General features: G+C 39.4%; 1 protein-coding gene across 4 annotated transcripts in view; it reads right to left on the reverse strand.

Annotated features, from left to right (window-relative positions):
• The window catches only part of SLC35F1 (solute carrier family 35 member F1), a 251455-nt gene that overhangs the window by 10892 nt on the left and 227945 nt on the right, over positions 1 to 12618 (reverse strand). The window lies entirely within an intron of this gene.

The raw sequence follows: 12618 nt of genomic DNA on the forward strand, positions 1-12618 counted from the left end.
GAATGCCCAAGCAGAAGTGTTGGTTCTCTTACCAACGAAGGGTACCAAGGGCTGCTGGACAGCTTCAGTAACGATGATAACTTCCGGGCAGGGAGTCCGTCCACTAGCAGCAGGATTGCATTATCTTCACACTTTAATGACCTCCAGCTATTTCCAAGGCAAACTGTGAGGATATAGTCTTTAGCGATGACTTAAGGTCCCATCTTGCCCTCTGAACTCAACTGGGATGCAAAGTGAAATTTGTAGCTAGTTCTTCCACATCTTTTTTCTTTTCTTTCCTGTCCATTGGCAGTCACATAAGAAGGTTTTCACTGGATGAAGGAGGCTTAAGCTGCAGGGCATGTCTCAACACATCATTGTTGCTCATGCCAGCCAGCACCCAAAGCAAGAAGCATTTGGCTTGCTTCAACAACAGTGAAAACCTGACATCAGCCTTGTTGCCATTTGGTCAAAACAAGGAAGCCAAAAGAAGCTTTGCCTCCGTCGTTTCACGCATGAGGCCATTTCATGTCATTTCACGCATGAGGCCATACTCCTCAATCCCTGCTGCCTGCTTGCACCCTCAATGTGCACTAATTCAGATGAAATGCTGCCTGTTACTATGGCTGATCAACTCCTGCTTATACTGAATCGCAAATATCTCATAGAAATTGTGATGTGAAGTAATCGTATGACACATTTTCTGTATTTTCCAGTTGATTCTCTAAGCTCCTGTTCTAGTGCCTGCATGTTTTACTGTAGGTAAAACGTAGTGGTTTGTGCCTTCTGTCATACAGCAGCACCCTCTTTTTCACTCCTTGCATGGTATTTGCTGGCAGGCACAGTTTCACTGGTAAGATTGTGGTGAGTGGGAAAGTCCTAAGCTCTTAGAAGCTGAGGTTATCTACATGGGAGAAAAAGGAGGAGGGGGTTAACGGAAAACTGTCACCACAAATTCTGTTAAAATTTGGGACACTTCATAGTTTTCCTGGAATTCACTGGTGGAATAAAACTTATGGAAAAAACTGACAGCAATTGGAGAAAAACCTCCAAGGCTGATGTAGGCAGCTGTAAGGCAAATACTGGTTTTGCAGAAACCTGCATGATTTCATGCTTCTCGAATGGTATAATCAGAAAAATTTCATAATAGGCTGTCCTTTCTAAATACGTGCCTCTTAGGGCAAAATGTTTGTGTGAAATGGCTTATCTTCCTTTCCTGGGTGCCAGGAGAAATGGGAATGCTGCTCTCTCTTCTTTTTCCCTTTGTTGCCTCCGCCATCAGATGTGGAGAAAAAATGAGCCTGTGTTCAGTACCCCTGCAGTACCAGCAGTCTGTCTAATTAAAAAGTGCAAGGTAGAATGAGTCCTGCAATCTGTTTTAATCTTTTCTACATAGGAAAGAGATTTTTATGTGAAGTTAAAACACTCATATTACACTGCTCTAATTTCCTGTGAGCATCCTTACTATGGGATAAGGGGGCTTCATTTCTGGTTATTTTATATCAATCACTTGGCAAGACAGTGGTAAAGCAGTTATCCTTTTAAATGTTCTTAATACTAAAAGGAGGAACACAACAGAAATGCTTATAAAAACAATTCCCTCTCCCCAGTTTTACCTTTCAATATTCTTTGCTGGTTTGCTCTATCAGCTGTCAGTTGCCATGTGTCCTTCTGGTTTCGTGTGTAAGTATTTAATATAATAGCAGCTGTCTACTGTGCTTGATTCTGTATTACTGTGTATGAGGCTAATTGTGTTCAATGTGTTCAAAACCAAGGTTACAATAATTGATTCATCTTGGATCCTTTGTTTATATTTTTCTGCTGAATCTAACAATATATACCAGCAGTAATGCTCTCCCAGAAAGGCGTTCTTTTCTCTCAGCCATACAAATGGGGAGCACTCCTACCCTGAGAAACAAGGAATATGCAGCTGCAGTTACCCTTACTACAAGGAAATATGCAAACTGTCTGGAAGGAGCGTGATATGGCTGTTTTGCATCAGGGTTCTCCGTGGTCTGGTGCATTTGCTGCAGGCAACATGAGGCCAGACTCCAGGAGCTCCAAGAGCTCTCAGCTGAGTCAACTCACAAGACAGGCACGCGAGGGAATCAGAATGGAGAGCACGTCCTAAGTCATCGAGTCCAATCCCCCATTACTGCGTACAGCCAGATCACATTTTCATCTGGTAAATATGCCCTGTCCTCCTGCAAGCATTATTAGGGTTTTTGTCCACTCCTCCAAATCTATTTGAAGTCTGTTCTGGAACCTCCCTGCTACGATTGCAAAAAAAGCCCCCTAATTTCTATTCCAAATTTATGCTTTCTCAGTTTCCATCTGTATGTTCTTACGTCAGCATTGGTCTTTAGCTCAAACAATTCTCCTTTCTTCCCTGTGAATTTACAGATTAATTTATGTATGTTGAGGTATCATAGTCCCTCCCAGTCCATCAGAAATCAAAGCTATGTTACATGCAGCAAACATTTTTTAGGATTTGCACATTCAGTACGTTGTTAGTGGATGCACGCTTACTCTGTCAAGGCTTTGGAGCAGATAAGAGAAAAAGCTCTGGTGGCCCTCTTGGGCTGACCAAAAATCTGCATAGCTACAGCTAGCAAAGTGCTGTCCTGAGATGATAAGTTGTCCTGTCCTATGGCATTAGCACTTCTCCATCAATACTAGAAATACCTAGACTGACCCACTCGGAAACAGCTTTGTCACAGCCGTGCTCAAATTCCTCCCATCTGTTGCCACAGACATTACCTCGCACTTTCTGCTTCATAGCATTTCTCAATGTCATTCAGTTCTCGTTGCCTGATATTTTGATCCTTCTTCCTACTGAGGGTGCCAAAGCTATTACTACAGTCACTACACAAGAGTGGTCTTCAGACCAGCTCTTTGGGACCTCCATCAGTAAGCTCCTTCTAGCAAGCTGTTTCTCTCTCAGCACAACGCCTTGTCCTTTATCCTCATTAGCCAGTTTCTTACCTAGCTTTCAATCTTTACAGTGCTAATCCTGTTCCTTAGCTTAACTGATAATTTTCTACACTGCACCGTACAAAAGCCTTACAGATTAGATCTACCATTTGTCTTTTGTTTACAAAAATCTGTTAAATTATCAGACAGACATCAGATTTAGATTGGCATGACTTACCTTTTGTGAACCAGGTTGCATTTTATCCCGTTTTCCATGTCCCTAAGTATTCCTCCGTGGTGTCTACTGGTTTAGTTTACTGCCTACTTCATATACAATTCTTCCAACTGTCTATATCCCCAAGCTTGAAAGTATTCAGATTATAGTGTTCTATTTCTACTTCTGATGCAGTAATTTCCATTTCTATTAATTATTGTGCATTGTCTTAATATTTAACTCTCGTCCTTACTGAATGTGACAGAAGGTCCTGATTTCTTTTTGGTGCCAAACTAAAGGTTGTTTAATTTTGGCCTCTGCTGTCTTTGCACAGTGAAACTACTTCTCTTCATATACAAGAATAACTTTTTGCTCTTTGTTTCACTTTCTTCTTCATTGCCAGGCTTGGTTTATCTTTTATAGCAATTAGACTTTACTCATTTTCTTTTTCACCTGTACAGTATCGGTTTTCTTTTGTGATTATTCTCTGTTCCTTGTTTTCTCTTTGTTTATTTCTAACAATTTCTTTAAAGGGATGGTTTATCCAGTTGCATCTGGAGCTCTCCCCTACAAGTTCTCCTCTTGTACTTAAGACACAAAATCCAGATTACTTTAAGTCAAAGCTATTTCAAATCTCCTTCAGGCCAATTATGAGTCTTCTAAAGACCTGAAAGAGCAGATACTCTTGCTTGCTAAACTTAACACCTGCAGGTGGTGGGAATAACTCCAGAAGTTTACTCCAGCTAATTAAGAGAAGTTGCTTAGCAGCAATGCTGATGACAAGCACATATCCCATATCATGGGTTTGCAAGCTTCCAGTTTAGTGGGGAGTTTAGACAAAAAGATGTTTTTTGAAGAATTTCTAGCAGTTAATAAAATACCCTACTGCTCAGATTGAAAGCATGTAGAAGTGATGTCTTCTGACTGATGTTATGTCTGCCTGTTGACCCATTCCTTCATTTTGGTAGGAAACAGAAGGTAATTTGGATGCTTTAATCCTGTATGCCTGTAGCATTCATTGATTTGGCTGGTAGGAGGCACAACTGGAGTAAGCACTTCAATCCAGTTAGTTAATCAGAACAGATAAATTAATTCATTTCCAATTTTACATGTTTCTTCTCAGTGGCTCATGGACGATGTGAACGGTCCAGCATAATTCTTAACACACTTCCTAAATATTCTATCTTCTTTTCTGGTCACTTCTGGAAACAACGACTTACTCAGTTCTGTAAGAAACCTCCAAATTTATAATGCAGCTATTGCATTTAACTCTTACCGTTTGCTTTCAAAGATGATTCTGTCTGCCTCTCTGGGGAACTTCTAGCCTTCGTTTCCATATGCTAAGGTGGAAATAGCATTCAATTTGAAGAATCATAATTGGAAAATCTTTGCAGATTTTCAGTAACTGAACCTTATTTAAGCTTTTGAATGCAGCTGCTGCTTTGCTAATTCATTACTTTTTTTTGGCTGTCTCCTCTGGGTTGCAAATTATTGCTGAGGAATGTAACTCGACATGTTCATTGTACTCCTTTGTCTTCAAAGGTATGCTTGACTTGGGAAATGCTGAGGTTCTCATTTAATTCTTTTTTTTCCCCACAAATAATTATCAGTCTAAGCGTCTTGGCCTTCGTTTTCATATTCATTGAGCTATCATTTAGAAAAAGTATGTTGTCGGTAAGATCCAGCTCTTTTAACAGGATGTCTTTGTTATGTTCTTCTGTCTGCGCTTTTTCTTGTAATAAAGTAAAACACAGTATTTGTTACAATATTTTTGCTTTCTGCAGTTCATTCAAACCATTTTCTTGTTCTCTGTTGTTATGCATTTGTATTGCTCCACTCCTGCAAATTTCCTTTTTCAGCCCATGCTCACCAGCAGCTTTAAAACTCATATGGTTTTGTTGAAGATTTATCATTCGGGAGTTAATTATTTCCAATAACAGGAAGATTTCTGCTAATATGTCTGTGTTTTCATATTGGGTAGTAATTATAAGCACTTCACCTTTACCTTCCACATGACTCTTCACTACTTTTTCCAAAACACTATTTATTTCCTTCAGAGTGTAAGAATTAAACTTCATAATGTACTCCGTGGTATATTTAAGAGATCTCTGAAGAACTTTTTTCTTATATCGAAACACAAAACTAATTCAAACAAGGTAATTTGAGATAACTGTTATTTGGCTCCATGTGATCAAAGCCCATTATTACGATACGTGGCTTTTTGCATTTCTTTAAGTTAATAATATCCAATTATTAACTCCAAATGAAAATGATTGATGGATGGAGGCCTTATGCTAAACGTAAGGATACTGTTGCATGTTCCACCAGTACAATGCTGTTGCCTCCCTTTGGCTGCTATAGGGCTCGTGTCTGGAGCGTTGTTGAGGGAGGGGACAGAAGAGACTAGTGGGCTCACCTCTTCTAAATGCGGACAGCAGTGACTTCAAATTACATACAAAATGAAAGAAAATCCTGAATTACACACAACCCCAATTCCCTAACCATTTCTCACTAAACACTGCTCTCCCTCACCTACCCCTGCCAAGAAAGCAATGAAGACTTGAGGATGATGGACTCAACGTTCTGCAAGGTGTTGAAAATTCAGGTCCCAGGACAGTGATGTGAATTACCTTCTTCAAGTACTCAAAGTATACTCCTCTTTATTTATCCATATTCAACTCATTCTCCAAAGACAAGTCTTTGCTCAAGACGCTTAAGAAAGAGTATTTTATAATAACTGAAAGCAATACCAACCCTCAGCATAACATCATCTGTACAGGGAAATGTCAATGTTGGAAACTTAAAATCCTGTGGTTCCTCTTCATTTTGTATAAAAAATTAGAGGAAACTAATAGGTTTTATGCTAGGACTTAAAACCTTTGCTCATGATTTTGTTTGAAAAATAAGTTTCTAACTATAAGGTAAATAAACCACTTTCCCAGTGCCTTGTAGGTCAGAGCCTTAAGTGGTTCATTGCAAGCAAGTCTGACCATCAATTTAAGTAGACTGCACAGGCAGATATACTGTCTCTTCTCTTTCTCTGGGGAGTGTCTGTGAACAGGCTGATCGTACGCGTTTGTTTACTACAATTAACATTTACATTCTTTTTTCATTTCATGTATTCTTTTGAGTAGTCAATATCCATTAGGCAATTTGCTATCCACTACGACCAAAGGCAGAACTCAGTCAAATAGCGGTGCTTTTTTCCCCCTGACCGGTTGGACTGTTAGTATAAACTACTTCTTACTTCAGTCTGAAATTCGTTCTATTTAGTGATTACATGGGTTTCAACTGGCCCCAAACATCTTTTATAGAAATGAAAATTTACTTCCATACCTACCTTATTCAGGTATTTAAAAAGAGTATAAAGGTGTCAAATTTAAAAGCTCTTTTAAAATTGCAAACAAATCTTTGAACATTTTAACACTTAAGCTATGCAGAAAGATGTGATACTGAGAAAAAAAAGATTTGATTCAAAAGTTACACACAATAAAAAGGGGGGAGAAATGGAGAAAGAAAAGGAATATTATGACCATCTAATAATTGATACAAAAAACCAAAAACCATACTATGAGTTGACAGCTAAGCGTGGAGTAGCAGGGTACAGAACAGTGCTGTTGTCAGTAAAGCCTGTTAGCCAGGCACTCACTAAGAATAATAAGAAATCTAAATGACATAGTTAAGAGAATATAAACCCATGCATAGGTAGGGAGATCAACTCCCGGCTGTTCTCTTGCTGTAATTATGAACTAGTTCCTGGCTATGAAACCAAACCACTGTTCTGTAATTAAAGAAATGAAAAAAATTCCTAAACTGAGATGAGCAGTAGAAACTGAAATTCTTTCAAGAACAGAAGTCCTGCATTTGCTTCTCTTATGAAACACCTAAAACTGTTATTTCTAAAACACAGTATGCTGGAAACTCTGGCAACTGCTGAGTGCAGCTGCCAGGGTTATCTCCATGGCAGACGTCTGGAAGCCTTAACAGCTGCTTCTGGGGGTTCCGGGCTGCCTAATGCGGAACAGAGATTTGTTCTCTGGCATCTCCATGAGATGCACAAGTTGTGTTTTCTTGTGCCTGACATCTTCAAGTCCTAGAATACCTGGCTGAAAACATTGGAAACTGTGTGCCGCTGCAACCTCTTAGATGAGCGGGCAAAACAACAGTCAGGGTCTGAGAAACGCCAGCCTGTGTTTCCTTGGGAGCATACTGAAAACAGGATGTTTTCACTTAGCATGTCTGTTTTGATAATTAGGCATTTCCAACAAAAATGTATTTTGCTAGAAAACTACTAGCCAGTTCTGTTGTGAGAAGTCTTTTAACATGAGACAAAAAAAAAAAAAATCCCATGCTAAAAGTCCTGAAAACAACCTACAAAACTTGACATTTATGATGAGCTAGTGTCTGAAGAAATATTATTGAAATTGAAGCTTTCATCGCAACTTCTGCAATACGAATGCCACTTCTTTCACACTCTTTGCAACTAATGAATCTATTGCAAGATAACACTGTGAAAGGAAGAGATACCCTTTTAACAACACAGTGTCTTCAGAAAGCTGCCATATCTGTGCTGTGTTGTTAAAAATCTACTGTCAGACTGTGCAACATCTTGGTGGGAGTAATTTCATTTTCCAGTTTCTACTCTTTTTTGTCATTTTACTTCACAGCTTTTTTATTGTATGGCACCTTGCACCCTCAGACAAAGGGTGAGCGGATGTGGCCCTTTCTGCCACAGGAATATACATTCAAGGGTGACCAAAGCCACACCTAACTCCTTTCCATCTCAAGATAGCTCTTCAATTATAGACTATAATATAACTATTTTCTGATTTATTATAAGTTGGAGGAGGAAATTCAAATAACTAACTAACTAAATTTAAAGAAACGTGAAAAAGGAGCTTTTAAAATGCCACTTAGATGAAAGGCACGCAGACAGTACAGCTTCATGGGAACAGAGTTGCTGAAAGGGAGTCCCACTGTAAGAAATTTAGTACTCTGGAAAAGAAAGGGAAACATGCACGTAGGTTTCTTCCATTACCAATGGCATAAAGAATTAACTAGTAATATGATTTATCCTCATTATTATCAAAGGCTTAGAAGCCTTCACCAGGATAAAGGCCCTGTAAGATTAAATTCCATTCAAACAGAGAGTTTATGGGTCAAGCAGCTTGCATATCCATTTTCATCAGAAAAATATATCCTAAAGTATATGACTGAGGAAGTAATAATGTAAAAAACAGTTGTTTAGCCTGCACTGCCTGCTTTACTAGAAATGATGCACCACTGTCAAAGTTGAAAATACTTAGGTGTCAGTCCCCTAGCGAGTGCAAGCAAAGAAAAGGGTCTTACTGACTTCAGCTTATACTTGCAGATAAGTCTAAAAAAAATGTGAGAACATCATTTGAAGCATTTTCTCAGCTTGGTCAGGTGACTGGGAGAAGTCTTTCAGGTGTTTATGGATGGCTGCCAAGTAAAAGTCACACTGATAAACAAACAATCCTCGCCCAAACCAAACCAATTCTACCTCCTGCTCCCAAACCACAGACATCATAGCCATCCTTCACTAACAAAAAAAGGACTGTGTGAAGCATAGGGAGTCACAATAAGGCATGGTCTTTATCTCCACAGTCATGGAACTGTGAATTTTTTTAAAGATTATTCCTTGAGTGGCAGACTTTCCTAATTTAGGAAAATGAACTGAAGCCCACTGAAGCCAGCAGAAACGCCCATACTGCCTTCAGTGATTTGGATCAGGATGGTGAAGTACCTGCTTTTAATGGAGGCTCCTAATTCTTCTCCTTTGTTTCCAGTAAGGGACAAATTTTCATCTCAGTCAAGTCTACGTAAATCCCCAATTCATGGGCATTGCTTAGGATCCGTGCTGGCAAAAATGAAATTGGAACCTACTGCCCTCAACTTGCACCCTCTCTTCTCCATTATGTTAAAACCCACTCTCTTTTATGGCTTGTTTCTTGATGTAATGGGAAGGCTGTCATCTGCTCGGTAAGCATCAGCAAGCGTCAGAAGCATCAGTAAGCATCAGCAAGCAAGGTTTCAGCTAGCATAATTTCAGATTTCTAGTGCTGAAATGTTTTGAGTATCATGTTTATCTGTGTAGCCAAGTCCTTTGTCACAGATACTCTCCACGATTCTAAATCAAGATACATGACTTCCTTGATTTATTATGAAATATATGCAATTTCTTCATTTGGAAATTGCTATTATATCCAGAAATTCTGAATCTTTATAGCTGCGTCTTGGATAAAATAATGAATGAATTTGCCAAGGCAGAATATAATTGATTGTGCCTGGCTTGCTAGGTAATGATATAATATAGTGTGACTCGACCTGCTGGTGCAGAACACAATCAGTATGCATGCTCTAGCTGGTGGAAAAACATAAAATAAACTGCTTACATTATTTAGTGAGAACCCAATTTGCTTAGAATGACTAAAGCACAACGTACGGCTTGCAAATGAAAATATGAACTTCAAAAATTCACATAAAAATAAAGCTAAGGCTGAGACTAAAATGTAAAAAAGAACACCTCCTAAGCTAAAAAATAACTGAAGCTATACAAAAGTTCCAACCCCATACATCCGGAGAGCTGGCCCTGATTTCCCGGCACCACTGGCGTCAGTGTATCCATGACAAAGAACAGCTATGGCAGTCTCTGACAGGGCAAGGACAGTCCTGTTACTCAGAACATTAAATTTCTTCCACACCATGCCTAGACATCCCTCTACACAGCGTATCTCATATTTGTATTGCATCCTCCTGTTTGGTTCCCAAGCTGTTTACCATCATGTAAACCTGTTACCAAGCTGTTAAGTTTTAGGACTGATGGCTTTTGTTTTTCAAAGCAGGAGATAATTTAATTGTGCTTAAGAAGAAGGTGAAATGAGAACAGATAGCTAGGAAAGTTTTGAACATCAAAATTGTATAAAGTATATAAATATCGTCAGAATTTAAAAAAAGGATTGAAGGTATGGAGTTGTATACTTCAATGCTATGGCAGTGGCCAATATTCAGCCACCAAAGAGGCCAGACACCTTTCCCCATCCACTGGAATATCTGGAAACAGTTATTGATTACAGAAGAACTAAAACAAGAGCTTTTATTTGGGGGAATGCAGATAATTTTAAGAACGATGCACTACAATCTAGTCATCTATCTCAAATTGAAAGTCATATATAATTACATTTCAATACAATAACACCTTGAACAATTATCATCCTGAATTATGAATATGTCACCGGAGTTGCATCAAGTTAACATGCTGTATTTCTAGCTTCCACAGGCCTGGGAACTGTTCAATGCGCTACAAGGTTATCTGCATATGGAGTAAGAATGTAAATGCAGCTGTTTATAAATTCACTGTCCCACATGTCATGATGTTGCAAGTCTGTATTATAAAAAAATGAAATGCTAATGAATCAAAACGCAGTCTTCCCCTCAGTTTGGTTTCAGAGGCTCTAAAGCCCAGTTACACTCATTTCCTGCATCTTCCACGGATTTTCATAGATTTACTGCTATAGGTGCAATAAACCTCTTTGGTGATAGAAGTAGCAGCACAGGGAAAAAAACATAACTGTTTCTTGAAAGCCTCGTAAAATTGTATTCTGCAAGGGGCACTAAACCACTCAGTTGATCTTAATTCAGCATAAAACCATTTGCTTCCCAGTGAAGTGGGGCTTCGCCCATTGGCCAGGCTAGCAATAAGCAGAAGGAGATGTGTATCTGAAGGAGACATACAGCTGGACTGGGAACGCAACACCTTTTTAGAAGCTAGAAAACAAGCAAGAGTACACGGTTTTAGTAGGGGAATTAATTTAGATCAGTTAATGTTAAGTTATTAGACTTCATTATTGACTGCAAGTTGCACGTTTCACAGTTCTACTTCCTCGTATAAAACGACACCCGACAGTAAACCAGGAAGAAAAGAAGGAGGTGATCTGACTAAGGATGAAAACATGGTAACTAAAGAAGTAACCAGATAATTAAGTGGGCTTTTAAATCTAGTTGTTCTCTGAATATAGCCTCTCTTTTCAAATTCCCTCTGCAATTTAAGTTCGAAGGGCACGAAAAGAGACACTGACAGCTTGGGAAGCTGATACTACATTTCAGGTAAAGGCCCTTCCACAAAATCCTGATAAAGGTCTTCTCCTTATCAGCACTTCAGCTGGGAAGAACAAAGAAGAGACATACATGAGTTACATGGATTGCAGGATGAGTGCAAACCAGAAAGGAAAAGCAGTGATGAAAACCGTAAATACAGTCTTACTATTTAGGGGGTAACGTTTCCTGAAGAAATGGAGAGACAAGAGCATTGCACCAGGTGCTGGAGGGATTTCTCCTGCTTCTCGAGTTGAAGGGCCTATCTCAGGAAGGATGAAATCCAACTGGATGAGGTGCAGAGAAGGACAGAGAGGTGCTCGGGGGAACAGGTAAGAGTGTGGCTTACTCCGACTAGTGAACTAGGGGCTGAGAGAGGATATGATTGCTTTCTGTTGATGTACCAATGGAGTAAAATACTAAGGAGACAGAGGCACTCTTCATGCCAAGGGATACTCTTGGCAGAACACGTGGATCAAAACCAGCCACAAGTAAATTTATGCTGGAAATAAGAAGGTTTCTAACTGTTGGGGCAGTGATGTTCTGAAACAGTACCCCAAGGAGAGCAGTGGAGGTAAAAAACCTGAATAGGCTGAAGTAAGAGTTTGATAAGAGTTTGTGAAGAAGATTGCATGATACGGTTAACTGCAGGAGAAAGAGATTTTCAAACAGTTTTCTAATCAGGCAAGTAAGGCACAGAGGGGACCACCAGCTACTTCAGAGGTGGAACTTAACTGGTTTATCAGGACAGATGATGAGACTTTGCTTTCAACCAGAAGAGCTTCCAGTTCTGAGCCTTCTCCTCCTCAGCACTTTTTCAGTATGGGTCTTAAAGGGAGGCCAAAGTGCCACTGTGGTCAAGAGTTGACATGCACATACAGTAGAAAGACAGGGGGTCAATGAGGTTGAAAATTCTGCCTTCCTGACTCTGCCAGTGTACCCAACAATTAGATACAGGGAAAAAATGAAACCTTTTATGCAGCTTCTGCCTTTTAAGTGCCTGAAGTTCAAGGTTTGTGTTTGCAAAATTGCCTTTTTTGTCAGGTTTGAGCAATGCTGAGCACAAAGCTGTCCAACCCCTGCTGCCTTTTGAGTCTCTCGCTCTGACAGAGTTTGATTTTGCTAAAACACCACCACTGTTTTCAGAATTAAATTTGTCTGTCTTTTATTGTGTAACATAGACATTTTTCTTAGGAACGCTGGACTAACATCACTAAATATATTTTGCTATGGGTATCAAATAATATTATTAACAGGGGATAACAATTTTCAGCTAATACCTAATGTCAAACACTTTGCATTTGAAGTGTGGGGCAGAAAGAACTAGGAAGCAAATCACCATGAGACAGACACCATGCTCCCTGCAAGGGAGCAGACTGTGTTCTCAGTAAAATTTT

Source organism: Nipponia nippon, unplaced genomic scaffold (assembly GCF_047370975.1).
Source record: "Nipponia nippon isolate SJK-2023a ecotype South Korea unplaced genomic scaffold, ASM4737097v1 scaffold_4, whole genome shotgun sequence".
Classification (NCBI taxonomy): domain Eukaryota; kingdom Metazoa; phylum Chordata; class Aves; order Pelecaniformes; family Threskiornithidae; genus Nipponia; species Nipponia nippon.